Raw genomic sequence first — 14895 nt, 5'->3', positions numbered from 1 at the left:
GGAATAACCTTCGTAAGTAAATAGCTCTATAAAAGTTTTTGATAAATAATTTGCGCTTAGCAAGAAAATATTAAATAGGTAGTTGTATTCATTTTATAAGGTCTATTTATTAATAGCTTCATTCATCATTCAATATATCATAAATGGGAAATATGAATAAATTTGTCTAAGTCTAATTTTGTCGTAAAACATAAATCAAAATGTGTTAAATAAATAAACTCAAATTTGGATAGTTCTGTTATACATAATATGGAAACGGTATAAAGTAAATACATATGTATATCATTCCGAAGTATTCATTCGAATGTTTTAGTTTAAAAGACAATATGTATTTAAATAAGGATCATAATTCATTTCTAAATTGGTTGAAATATATAATACCTTATAGTATTTAACTAATATATGAAAATAGTTATTATGTACCATAAGAAAATAGACACATGTTATCAATATACAATGAAACAATGAAAATGATTAAAATATATCTGTTTGATATATTTACATATAAAATAGTTAAAAAGGTGTAACAAAACATTCGCCTTTTACTAAGCTTATTATTCATATTTGTTTTGCTTAATTTTTTATAATTATAAAGTCGAAAGTGTTTTATCACAAAACATACTTAAAAGTATTATGTCAATACAAATTTAATTAAATAATACATATTTTGAGAAGGTATTATCCTTCTCAAAATATGTATTATAACCCACCATTATTGCACGAGCATAGTAAAGATCATCATTTCGATAAGAATTATATGTACTCAGCCAAAATCAATCGTGAATCTTCTTAGATAGCTTTTTTACAAACTTAATTCTGTTCTCCTGTAAAATTTACTACGTAGGACCCATCGAATCATCGTTACCATAGTGCAAAACGGTAGGTATTTAGTACATTATGAAGCACAAGGTTTTATGAATTGATGTCTCTAATTGTGTGTAAAGTATTGAGTATGACATAATACTGTAAAGGCCACCTCAGTTGGATACACAGAATCCTATTTACATTGTCTCCAACAATAAGTAAAACCTTGACATCTTCACAAAAATAGTGAGAACAGATTTTGTGTTTTTTTTTGTTCAAAAACTTTTAAATATAACTTTGACATATATATATAATAATTAAACTTAAATTATGAAATCATTTTTTTATCGTCGTTTTTCCTGGATTAAAAATCAACAACATTATAAAAAATAATATTGTTAATACTGTAAAAATAAAAAAAAGAATGGTAATCTTTGGAATGATTGTTTCTGTTGCAAACATTTTCAATACTAAAGTTATTAATATGTACCGAATATTCTAAGAATTTACAAAAGCCGTTTTGAGAATATTAAGGACGAATAAAATTATCATGACAATAAGCTTAATAACAGGTAAAGCCAATGTCTATAGGCAGTGGTGACCACTTACCATCAGGTGGCCCATTTTACTGTCCGCTTCCAAATAATAGAAAAAATATATCTAAATACGCAGCTCTTTGGACGAGTTGGTTTAATATGGAAATTGAACGAATTAAGATAGTCGTAATTTAAATTTTAAGTGAAAAAACATAATTAACATGAAATATGCATAAAACGCAAAAAAATGCATTTTTTATCTTTATAAAATATTTATATATGTTTTTGTCACTTAAAATTTGAATTAAGACTATTTTAATTCGTTCAATTTCCATATTAAACCAAGTCGTCCAAGGAGTCTTTTTTTTTAATTAGCAGCCTGTAAATTTTTCCACTGCTGGGCTAAAGGCCTCCTCTCCCTTTGAGGAGAAGGTTTGGAGCATATTGGTGGCATGCTGCTCCAATGCGGGTTGGCGGAATACACATGTGGCAGAATCTCGTTGAAATTAGACACATGCAGGTTTCCTCACGATGTTTTCCTTCTCCGCCGAGCACGAGATGAATTATAAACACAAATTAAGCACATGAAAATTCAGTGGTGCCTGCCTGGGTTTGAACCCGAAATCATCGGTAAAGATGCACGCGTTCTAACCACTGGGCCATCTCGGCTCTCGGCCAAAGAGTCTTAACTTATAATAAATGTTGTTTTTTAAATTACTTTAAATAATAATAACTTTATAAGGAAAAAATATGATAATTGTTATTTAAATATTTACAATATACATTTAGTTGGTTACTTCTTGGATTCTATCATATGTAACTAAATTTGCTTTGACGAGCCTCCTCAAAAATAACTGATACTAAATTCATCAATATTGTCATCAGTCCGTTGTTTGTCATCTGCTGAATATGGGCGCGCCGGTGAGCCAGATAATCGGCTTTTATTTTTCAACCGGCACTAGCCATTTTGCCTACGTCGTTACGCCACCTAGCCTATGGACGTCCTCTCTCACGCTTGCCCAAGTCGCGTCCAATCAACATCTCTTAAATCTTTTAATGTTATTGAAGAATTATAAGTTTATTACATTAATAGACTTTATTAAAAGTTCAAATGAGACAATGCCGTGTAGAAAGACGTGAAGTGACGACTCTCCTAGTTTTCCAATCAAAACTAGAACCATACTTAGTGTATAAGTTATTTAATATCAATATCTCATATTTATAAAATAATTAGAATACAACACAACGTTTTTAATTAACTAAAGAAGAGTATGTAAGTTCAACGAATAGCGATAATATAAGTAAATATTTCTAAATACATAAGTAGAAATCTATTTGCCGTTTCATATACTTTTGCCGTAATACAATTTCGTTAGGGTTGCAAATTATAATTTCGAGTAGACATTAAAATACATTAGAAAATTCGTGTGAAGTAATCATAATTACGTCATGCTCGAAATTGTGATCAAATATACAAGTTCGCGTGTGCAGAACAAATCGGGCGTAAAGCGCGTCCGTGCGTTCGTATGAACTTGCTTGCGCCATTCACTTTCACGTCTCGTGTCGTTCGCTGGTTTGTACGGAAAGTAGGCTGCTAACAATGCCTATACGCCAGTTTCTCTCTTGAGAAATGATACTACATAGCCGATTGTGTTTATCCGTAAACTTTTATTAACCAACAGCAAAGGACGGCGAACCAAGTATTTAAATGCAAACTTTTTACTCCTTTTTTTCCGAAAATTCGAGATTACTCCTTATATCTTAATTTTTAATGCGATAGTTATATTTAAAATTAATGTATATGGCCTCAAACTTTGTATATAAAGAACTTATATTACTGTCATACAAAATAAAGTAATCAAGATCGATCCGGTTATTTAAACCTTGTAGAGTGAACGCAGATTTATACGATTACCGACTTTTAAAATGTTTCAATATTTTCGATATTAATCGATTAAATAAAGTTACGGTACATATAGTACTCACCTAATGTTAACGGGACAAATCTACAAACAACTACAAACTATTTCAAGAGCAATAGCGGAACTTCTTGGCTCGATATATATATATATAATTGTAACTTTGTCTGTACTACCTATGTACTCTTGTGTATTTTTCATTCAATATATTTATATTTAAAACATCATAGTTATTAAACAAAATACAATTAACTGGGAAGTATAAAGAGAAGGTTTTGAAAAGTAAAAACAAATAATGTTAAATTAAAGGTTGAAATATAAATTAGGACCTGTCACATATATACAAAGCAATGACATGATAAATTAAACCTAAATACATTTACAGGAAAACCTAAACGTAAACATATTTTTTTTATTTTATTTTATTGTAGAAAAAACATACAATACTTTTTAAAGATATACAAGACCTGAGTACTTAAACATTCTTTACTAATATAGTAAAGTAAATTATGAATTCAATAAAGTATTAAAAAAACATTTGAAAGGCGCAGACAATAATAAGCATGTAGATTCGTGAAAGTGCAAGGAAAACTAAATTATTCGCACGTCACATTGTCGAAATAATCTGTGCCCTCTTGGCACAATTAAAAGCCAAAACTAAAATAAAAATAAAAACTAAATTATTCGTTACATAAGCTCATACAGAAATATGTTTTAATGAAAATCAGAATCGTAAACGAGGCATAGATCAAGGTAAAAAAAAGTCTACAAAAGGGAAATGCTTATTGTAGCCGTAACACATTTTTTGGTATGTGATCGCGGAACTTTGATTAATAGAGAAGATCGGAAATGCACAATTATGGACAATTGTATTCACTTGAAATTTGAAAACGCTTTTGTATTCTATTGTAATTTGAAAACGCTTTTTAATATATATATCCCATATAATAAAAAGCGTTTTCAAATTACTTAGTAAGCGACAATTGCTTAAGGTTACAGTTTGTACTTATATAAATTTCATAGAACGGATCCCAGATAATTCTCTATATTTTATAGCATACTATAGGCGGACTGGCAAAAGGACCACCTGATCGCAAGTGTTCACCACTTGGCATTGGCACCGTAAATAAAATTTAACCATTCCTTAAATACAGATGTAATGACCCTGGTGCCTGTAGTTACACTGACTCATTGATCTATCAACTTGGAACACAAAATCCTAATGCTGCTTGGTGGTAGAATATATATAATAATATATAGTTACTACCCACAGGGGCTTGCACAACACCTAATACACCAATCATATGAATGCAAAGTAAAAACAGTAACTATTAAGTTTCTTTACGATACTTCTCTGTATAATCTACTTCCCGGTAGTAGCTTTACATTTAATTCAAAACTGTAACATGATGATTCAAATATGATGTGTGTCATTTTAAGTGAATTTAAAGTGGATCGATCTTTATATCATTATCTTTTTCTTTTAGTCATAACGAGAGAAGTTCGTGGGTTTTAGTAAGTGTTTAAGATTACGTATCATATTATAGCTCTGGAGTATTTTAAGTGAACGTACACGATGTAAATTGTAATATGTATTGTTGTATGTATATAAATACGTGTATGAATGAAATATCAATTAAAATATCTTGGTAAAGACAAGTGGCAGACAAAAATTAAGAGTATAATTTATTATTATGGAAAACTACAGAAACAGAAGTATTATAATATAATAATAAACTGAAAACAAAAGCGAAGATTGTCTTTATAATTCACAATGTTAAACTGTAGTTACTCAAATATTGTATGGTTAAAAAAGTACAGAAAAAAAACGGATGTGCGTCACTATTTAAGACTTGCTACAATGATTCATATTATGTAGATGGGTTAAACTTATAGAGTAATACCACTACCGCTTGGTCGACATTTAATTTAGTATCTGACATTTAATAAGAGAAAATATTACTTCAAAGGTATTCCATAATAGTTTTTTATTATTTTTTATTTACAAATCAAACCAAATCAAAATACTTTTTAATGTACACAAATAAACACATACATAGTCACATTCAAGAAAGATTCACAAGAGACGGACTTATCGCTAAAACAGCGATTTGTAGAGAAAAGAAACAGGTAAAAAAAGATAGGGGTGTACACTGTATAATTTCATAATAAGATAATTTTTAAAAATTGATCTTATTATTCTCGCTGTATGCTAGATATCGAAAATAATAATTTATTTATTAACTGACGGTATATATATGTAACATATTAATTTCCGATTAATCAATTATTCCTAAACAGTCAAGTTTTATTTTTATAGCTTCGGAAATAGGCGCAATGATAATATTTCATAAATAAATCGTTTTGCTGTATCGAGTACTGGCATTTGGCGGCACATCGTGCGTGTTCCTATGCCGATAGCATCTATTAAAGGAGAAGGAGTCGTTCATGTGTAACTGAGTTCCGGTGACGGCGGACGACGACGTCGTCGATCGACGTTCGCGACAGGAATCATTAAAAGTTTATTGATTATATTATACTTGTATATTACTAACTTTCCATCCTGACTTTACACGCGTAAATTAAGATTTTACCTAGAGGCTTTAACTAAGGAGATAAAAGCATTCGCCCGTAACTGAAGTTATCGTCAATTTACCCCATTTATTTTAAACATAGCAATGTCATAATAAATCTACTCACTAACGAACGACGAGACACTACGAACGAAAAAAACTTACCTCTTTATAATATTATAATGATACCTTTCAAATATATTTATTAACATACAAGACAAATATAAGATTTTTGTAAAGTTACGACATTAAAAAATTCTTATATTTGTCTTACACACTTTAATTTTAAAAATGTCATTTGTGCTAATGTTATTGCTAAGAATATTATAAATTATTTAATATAATACATATTTATAACATTTTATTAGCACTTTATATGAAATTTCAACCAAATCAAGAATCAATTATCTATAAGAGCCTAAAAAAACTTAAAAATGGTTTAACTAAAGTTAATTACGTTTTACTCTAAAAAACATATTTTAATGAATAATAAAAAAATCGACAAAAAATATACGTAAAGTAATAAACTCTTGTCTTAAGCGTATCAAAGTATGATTAGCGCAATAGTTTAAAATCGGAATCTATTCTTTATTTAGTAACTCTAATGGTGCGGAAAAAAAACGGGTAAAGATCTTTTATCCGCGATACAAAATACTTATCAATATGTCAATTGTTGCCATACACGAAAATAGGGACTAAGTAAATACCAATACAACTGTTGGCAACAAATGTATTGATTACTATAAATAATAGGGTAAAAACTATTCGATATAGAAAAGTATTTACTACATTCTTTACTGTAAAAAAGTGATACGTCATTCCTGTGGTTAAAGGGAACATGAGAACGCAAAATTATTCTTGTAAAAAAATTAATAAGGAAATTATATTAGAAAATAATCAAAGGTCTACTATTATACAAATGGACACTCATCAAGAAAAAGCATCGTTTATATAAAATTTCTCACAGACATGGGAGATTGATGGCAAAGCGTGAGAGTATGGGACGGGCGTCCATTGGAATGGAATGACATAACGGGGCGTTGTCGTCGGTCGAGTGGCCACCGGCGCAACAGGTGCTCACTCATTCAACGCCGGAGCCACTACGACATCTGTGTTATAATTCCCCGATCCCTACTATCGTTAGTTGCCGCTTATTTCGTTATTCCTGCATCTTTCTTGCTTATATACATGCGATAAAAATTTGAAACGGTAACTTTTCTAAAATAGTAACATAAATTAATAAATTAAGTTAATATATATTTTTATATGTTTAGTAGGTACTTATATTTCTGTGGATTCACAATAATACTGCGCTTATGCAAAAAAATAAATCTAAAATCAGAGAAATCATATGAAAACAAATACTGATGTAAAAAACATGTTACAATAACAAAAGATTTGATTACGATACTGAGTACTTAATATATCTTTTCTCAACGACTTAAGAATAGTAGGCATGTCGAAATGCTAAAGAAAACCTTTTTGATCTGCAGTTGATTACAATTAACTCGTTTGTGGGAATAGTTTGCAATAAGAACAAAGGGGCCTTGGAGCAAGCATTTGTTTAACGGCACCACGCTTCGACGGAACAAATATAATGTAGGTACTTCAGCTTAATACTTTATTAGGTAATGATTTAAGATTTTTGGTAAACTATGACCAAATAACGACATCATCACAACAATTAAATCATTCGTTGTTCGTAATAATAGGTTAGACAAAATAAGAACACATTATATAGATACTTTTACTAATTTTGGATCTACGTGGGTGTCTTATTTTATATTTTGTAAATATAAAATTAGCCACGACTCATAATTTACATCTCACAGTGTTATTTGTTGTATTTGCTGCGGCGATTTGGTATTGGTAATATTTGCTGATATCTTATTACTTAAACAAATATGGGGCCAAATACTCATTCTCTACTTTAGTCGGTAGGTCGGTAGTCGGTAAGCGTAACTAATATAAAATAATCTAGTAACCATACATTATATATTAAATATGAAACTCAACTTATATTTTTTAGCATATTTTATTGTGAGTCACATTTGAACGACAGATAAATACAATGAAAACGCCAACAGAGTAAAATATTTTATCTAAATATTCATTTATGGTAAACTATTGAAGCCAAGGCTATTCTAGTAGCGTCAACGTATCGTGTTGTGATTTAACAGCCTAAACCTACGCAGTCAATTTTTATTGTTCTCAGTTGTTTTATCTACAAACTAAACCACAAGTATTTACTAATTTACATCAAATCCAAAAAACCTTATTTCTATCTAATTTTATCGATATAAATCTAATAGATATAAATCTAATTTTGCTAATAATAATAATAATAATCTTAAAAATAAAAATCCATAATTATAATCTATCGAAAATGTAAAGAATATAATAATGATAGGACATTTCTAATAAAATGAGAATTTCTAAGTTTGTTGTAACAGTTTGCAGGTCCTTTAAAAGTAAAAACTATTGATGTATTTTTTTATGAGGATATCAATTTAAATACATTTTTAATTCAAGCGAGGTATGACGTCAACTGACGTCTGTTTCTGTTACGTTAGGAATAATATCTAATTTATTTGTTTCTCCATTATTTTAATTTATTTTGTATTCAGAGCAAAATAACTAAAACTATTTGTTTGCATTAAACAGTCGTGCTCGAATTTTTTTTAGGAGAGACAAAGACATGTGCTTTTATCACAAGCATTACAAGATTATAATTTTTTAAATTATTCTCTTTTTGCTTTGTTGCTAAAACAATTAAAAAAAAAAAAAACATTTTAAACTTGTGTTACTCACTCTATGTTGTAGTATAATCTGTTACTTTTAGTTTTCACTGCAACTGTGTTACGGAGTAGTGACTATCCCAGGGGAGGGGTCAGTGCACCCCTTTCAGGAGAAAGATATAGTAAAATTATTTCAAGATAGCACAATCTTAACAGGATTTTAATAATTACCCAAACTTTTGTCAACGACGTATATCGACAACACAAAAAATGAAAATTTTGTTTTTGTATAGACGCAGCTGCATAAATACATAATGTCACAGACAAAATAAAGTCTACCTGCAAGTAAGTATGATTATTATATTTCTTGACATTTTGACACGCTGGGTATTTCGAACTATAAATATCTGTTCTGTGACATCAAACTCTGAGCTCCGGTATGACTCATTAATTGAAGGTAAACACGCTTTCCATGTAATAGACCGCTACCTACCGATTAGTTTGTACGAACAGTAGAGGTTAATACACCTACACAACATCAGTAATAATCGTTAATATTAAATATTTTATATATCTATTTAATAAAATCAATCACCGCCTTTCGGAACCAGGAATTTTGGCGCTTGGGAGATGTCTATGTCAAAATCAGCTCTACATGTATTTGAAGACGCTTAATTGAATGTATTGTGAATAGTAAAAATAATTAATTGTATGTTCGTATCTATATGTACTAAGTCACATTTTTCATACATAACTGGATTATAAAAGATTATTTTGATGTCTAATATTAAGTTTACCGTTAAAACTATATATTTTTAAGTTTGAGATCAATATAGTTTATGTTTTTTCAATTAGATTTAGATCTTCTAATAAGTATAAAGAGATAGTGACATTCATTGATGACAAAAGTTATTGCTCATAACAGTATTTTATATTGAATCAATTTCTATGAATTAATTAAAAAATTATAATAATAATATTCAAGATCAATAACATATTTTTTTTATTCTATTTTTAGCAAAATTTGCATTTTTAGATATCTAGAAAGAAAATAATAATAGGAAATGAATAATGTCATCGATATTTACATCATTTTTAAAACTATCAAAGGGCGAAGAGCTTTTCAAAGTAATAACTAAACTTCATGGAAATCAACATTTCGAGCATTTTTCGCTGTTGCTTATAAGATTTACCATATAAAATATTGCTACTTACTACTACTAGACCTATTTTCAATAAATTAGAGGAATCCTTGTAAAGGTCATTTAATTTTTTCCTTTGCCGACTTTATATCCAAAAAAAAATAGTAACGCTACCCATCCCGATTTGACCCGGGTAGAGTAATAATGGTTTTTCCTTTGTTGTTTTTTAGCCAATGATATATCATCCTTCGCTAGTTCGATTCATCTGTTCGCCCGAACTATTCTAAAAAAGTCTAATAAAGTTGGATTTACAAAGTGGTAGAGGCAATTTTTATTTTCTTTAACCTTTTATATGTATATTATAAAGCTTTCGTTTATCCTGAAACTATAAACAAAAATAGAATAAAAGTTTCATATCAATCGCATAAGTTCTTTCTACTTGAACCGGGAGCAATTAAAAAAGACACAACCGATTAAACGTTTGGCTTTGCAATGCTTTGTATTTACTTATTAATAGAACTGTAAAACACGATGTTGCGTTAACATTTTTTTTTGAAGCAATGACGATAGGGAACCACTCTGCGGTTGTTGAATTTGGGCTTTAGTCCTCTTAGAGCGGTCGTCGACGATTTTTAGAATAATCGTCGCTCATAGTTTACCTCTGGAATTATTTCATTTCTTTGGAATGGCATTCAAATCTAAAAGTTGTGTTATACAAAAATGCTCGTTTTTGTAATGACTTTGCATGCATTCACCACAAAAGGCCGGGATCTAAATTTGTAATTTCACAACGTTAAATTAACTATTATATCGCAGCTAAGCGAATGTCTAGCCAACATTCCAACACTGTAACAAATCACTCAAAAAACCAAAGTTATGATGTGAAAGTTCTATTTAAGACATATTCGTTGTTTTTCGTTAATCCATTTTGAACACTTCCGTTTGTAACTTGAGCATGATTTTCTATTATATTTTAACTTATTTTCCTATCAACCCTTACAAATATTGGTACTGCCTAATCTTGCTATATTAATGGATTACATATGTATACGGTTTTATATTTAAATTTCAAGAAAGATAATTTGAGTCCTTTATTAAAAATTATCATAGCAAACAAAGTTTACAAAGTTTTTATATTTGCCATTTCTTAAATACTTGTATCTTGAACCTATTTTGTAAAAAAAAAAAAAACATTCAAAATATTGTATGACAATTACAATAATATATATATCGGAGCGTGGTTACTTTGGTTGTTGATTTGGATAATTAATGAATCGAGTAGTTGGCAATAATGTTTGATGGCTGATTTACTTATAAGAGCGGGTCCCCCCGAATGGAGTTGTAAGCGTCATGGCAACGCGAGTCGTTATGTTTTGACAAGCTTCTCGAATGCGATGGTTGCTTGCAAACCCATTTGCTCTTAATCGAGATGAATTATTGTAATCCTTTGATATTATTGTAGTGTACGATTATTGAATCAATTAATACAGTAATCAGACGATATTAAATACGTTTTATTTTATGAATATCTCCATTGCACGCCCACATAGTCTTACAAATGTCGGATCAATCCCCGAACCCAACTGTTCGGCATCCTGCTTCTCCGACATCAGAAGTGGGATCAGAACACATATCAGACCACGCAGGCTCACTCAGCAAGTTAACAACGCCAAAGCTCAAGCAAGCAAGAAATACAATGGACGTCTCGAAGAAAACATCCCCGCTGACGTGTTTTTCCTGCGGCGAGCGAAGCCACATATCGACGCGTTGTGCGAAGAAGGGAAAACAAAACAAGCGAGCCGGTTATGAAATGTCGAGTGGATATCTGCACCATGAAGCCAGCTCTAGGTCTATTTTCTATTAAAAACGGTGGGCAGTTTTCATTTTGTTTTGATTTCGGTGTTAACAAATTACTTGGTAAGAGAAAGCGTAGCATAGTGACCCTACTAGAGATTGACTTGGTGACAAAGTTGGCCTTGGTGGCAAATGATGGCCTTGGTGGCAAGTGATTGACTTGGTGGCAAAATTGGCCTTGGTGGCAAATGACAGCCTTGGTGGCAAATGACAGCCTTGGTGGCAAGAGATTGACTTAGTGGCGTAAATAGACCTTGGTGGTCTTGCTGGTCGCTTACCTTGTAAAGTTATGCTGCTAGAGAATATTATGCTATTGAGATAGCATGGACGGTTATAATATTCATCGTGTGGTGGTCAGAATGGCCAAGCGGGTTATGATGTGTACATTTGTTGTTTTATTGTTTACAGACGAGGAGGTTTACAGCAACGAGACACACGAGGACGTGTGATAGTGCAGGATGGCCGTATCGGAGCGTGGTTACTTTGGTTGTTGATTTGGATAATTAATGAATCGAGTAGTTGGCAATAATGTTTGATGGCTGATTTACTTATAAGAGCGGGTCCCCCCGAATGGAGTTGTAAGCGTCATGGCAACGCGAGTCGTTATGTTTTGACAAGCTTCTCGAATGCGATGGTTGCTTGCAAACCCATTTGCTCTTAATCGAGATGAATTATTGTAATCCTTTGATATTATTGTAGTGTACGATTATTGAATCAATTAATACAGTAATCAGACGATATTAAATACGTTTTATTTTATGAATATCTCCATTGCACGCCCACATAGTCTTACAAATGTCGGATCAATCCCCGAACCCAACTGTTCGGCATCCTGCTTCTCCGACATATATATATTTCTTCTTTAAAAAAATAGCTTCTACAAACAGAAGAAAATCCAGACCACTGGGGACGTCAATTGCAATCACGAAATATACCACATTACATCTCATCAATATGACGAATATTTCTTCTTCAAAACAACTACTTAAAAAACACATTATACGTAAAACGAGAAACAGACTAAGATATTGACATAAAATCCAAAGTCCAAACCACATGTGTATGTTCAACATGATAAATAACGTGGGCGAGGATAAGAAAAGGCTCAGAAGTGTGAAAGGAGCCTTCTAGAAGAGAAAAAATATACCTAGCCTAGAAATGCAGAAGCGCCTAAGTAGTAAAACTTTACACGTGATCAATACTAGAGTTATTTAAATATATATTATGTTATTATCAAGTTCTTGATTATATATTATGACAAAATTTAAATTAAACATTTAAACATCAAACAAAATATGCTATTCATTTGGCTGAAAGTAATTTAATAAGATTTGTTTTCTATTTGAATCTCTATCTAACTCATATAGCATTATCTCCATACAATAAAACAAAATGTTTTGTTATACAAGTCCTTTCACAGTTCTGAGTTCATTAATAACTATCGACATTGTGTATTGATAAATTGTATACTTGTATAACTTGTATCTTGTTGTGTATAAATCACTATTCCTCATATTCACTGACTTTTATAATGTCAACGCTTGTATTGGATGTAGAATTTTAAATATTGTTTAAATACCTTTTCCAATGGATCCTTGCCTACCTTGAAATTTAATAGTTCACAAGTTATTTTAATTTTTAATTAATTTAATTTATACATTTATATTTTAAAGATTTTTTTTTTCAATACAGGGCCTTTATTCATTTTAATCTCTACACGGATGTATTTTTTTTAATTGATAATATTTCGTAAAAAGTTTCATACGTGCCATAATTTTCATTTTACATTCCAATATCCGTTTATTTATCTTTACTTTTACGTATAAAATATTCGTGAAGGAGATCGTAAAAAGTAAGAAAGATAACTATTTTATACATCTAGCATTGGAAATCTAGTTCGCGTTAATTATAACATTTAAAAGTAATCATATTTTAATTATTAAACTCTATTAACTGAACAAAGACTAGCTTTTTAAATTAGTAGGATTTTGATCTGACTATTGTTAAAGTCGTTACATCATATTAATTAGGTATGGATATACAGATGCCGCTAAGGAAATCGACGTTACTTTATATGGAGATGAAGGTGCAGGTCCAGCTTACATAAGTAGTCCTCGAACGCCATCTAGTGACCGACGTTTTGTAATACTATTACGTTTACAAACTTCGAACACTTACTTCGATAAATTTAAACGCGCAATGAAAGTAAGTGACCTTTTTTATCAGTTATAATAGCCTTAAAATAAAAGCTATTAGGTACTTTAAATGTAAAATGCAAATGCAATACTTTTTTTCTAATAAGAATAGAAATTTAAGTTAGCTGTAGTTTACCGACGAAGTTATTAATATTTATGAAGTGAATGTTCCTTAGTGTGTAACTTTGGAACGAATGTTATTGTAATGAGAGCAGAATGGAGAGTACTAGAGTAGAGGAGAATGCAAGCGTTCGTGGGGTCGCGGCGGTAAAGTTGCGACACGGCTGGGTGAGTGTGCTAGATGCCAACCTTGAGATCATCGGTGAGTGCGGGAGCAGTAATGTATGGGGCTCATTCCTCCCGGTGCAAGCAATCCACCTTCCCTCGCTAGGCGAACAGCCGTTAAGAACTCCGTGGAACAAGCCGCACACTAACGACAATGTTACTTTATAGAGATACACTATCCGATTGTATGCCTAAAAACACACTGTCACAACACTGCACCTACAACACTCCAAAGGTGGAGCAAACGGACACTCGAAAAACGATACGTGGTAGCGACGCAGATAACTCGTACGTGCAACCAACCTGTTGGTCGGAGCAAGACTGATCGTGGCGCGGCAGGCTGCGGCGCGCGCGCAGTCGTTCCACCCCCTCCCCCTCTATACTTCTTCACTTGCCGACGCTCTTTACTGACAGAGCTTTTGCTCGCCTGGACTCTAAACCATTATAATAAAACTGCAAGGATGATAAATGAAAAAACCGAGTCAGCTAAATTACCATCGATATAGACAATATTTTCATCTAAAACCAAAAAATGTTATTAGCATATCCTTTGATTTTAATGCTATATATGAAAAGCCTTCAAACACAAGCAAAGTCTAAGCTTTGAATATTATATATTCAACCACTTATGGTTCCTGAACAAATAATGAATACTTATCTAACTTATTTTTAGAATATCCTAGTACATATTAATAAGATTCCCAATGAGATAAAACCTACACAATTACAGGTCATTGAATGAATTTAAAATAAAACATTTTATTTAGCTTCTGTGTGACCATTAGTCCTCAGAAAGGCACATTGATGTGAGCTTCAATAAGCGTTGTTCGTTTTTTCTCATCACCAATT

At 31.3% G+C, this 14895-nt stretch overlaps 1 protein-coding gene across 1 annotated transcript in view; it reads right to left on the bottom strand.

Moving 5' to 3' along the window:
- The window catches only part of LOC125064788, a 98445-nt gene extending 84088 nt beyond the window's left edge, over window positions 1-14357 (bottom strand). Inside the window, exon 1 of the mRNA XM_047672014.1 lies at window positions 14071-14357. The gene's annotated coding sequence lies outside the window, so the exon portion shown is untranslated. The remainder of the gene's footprint in view (window positions 1-14070) is intronic.
- Between the last annotated feature and the right edge of the window lie 538 nt (window positions 14358-14895).

The sequence above is a fragment of the Vanessa atalanta genome, chromosome 6 (assembly GCF_905147765.1).
Source record: "Vanessa atalanta chromosome 6, ilVanAtal1.2, whole genome shotgun sequence".
In the NCBI taxonomy this organism is placed as follows: Eukaryota; Metazoa; Arthropoda; class Insecta; order Lepidoptera; family Nymphalidae; genus Vanessa; species Vanessa atalanta.
This window is presented reverse-complemented; position numbering and strand designations above follow the sequence as displayed.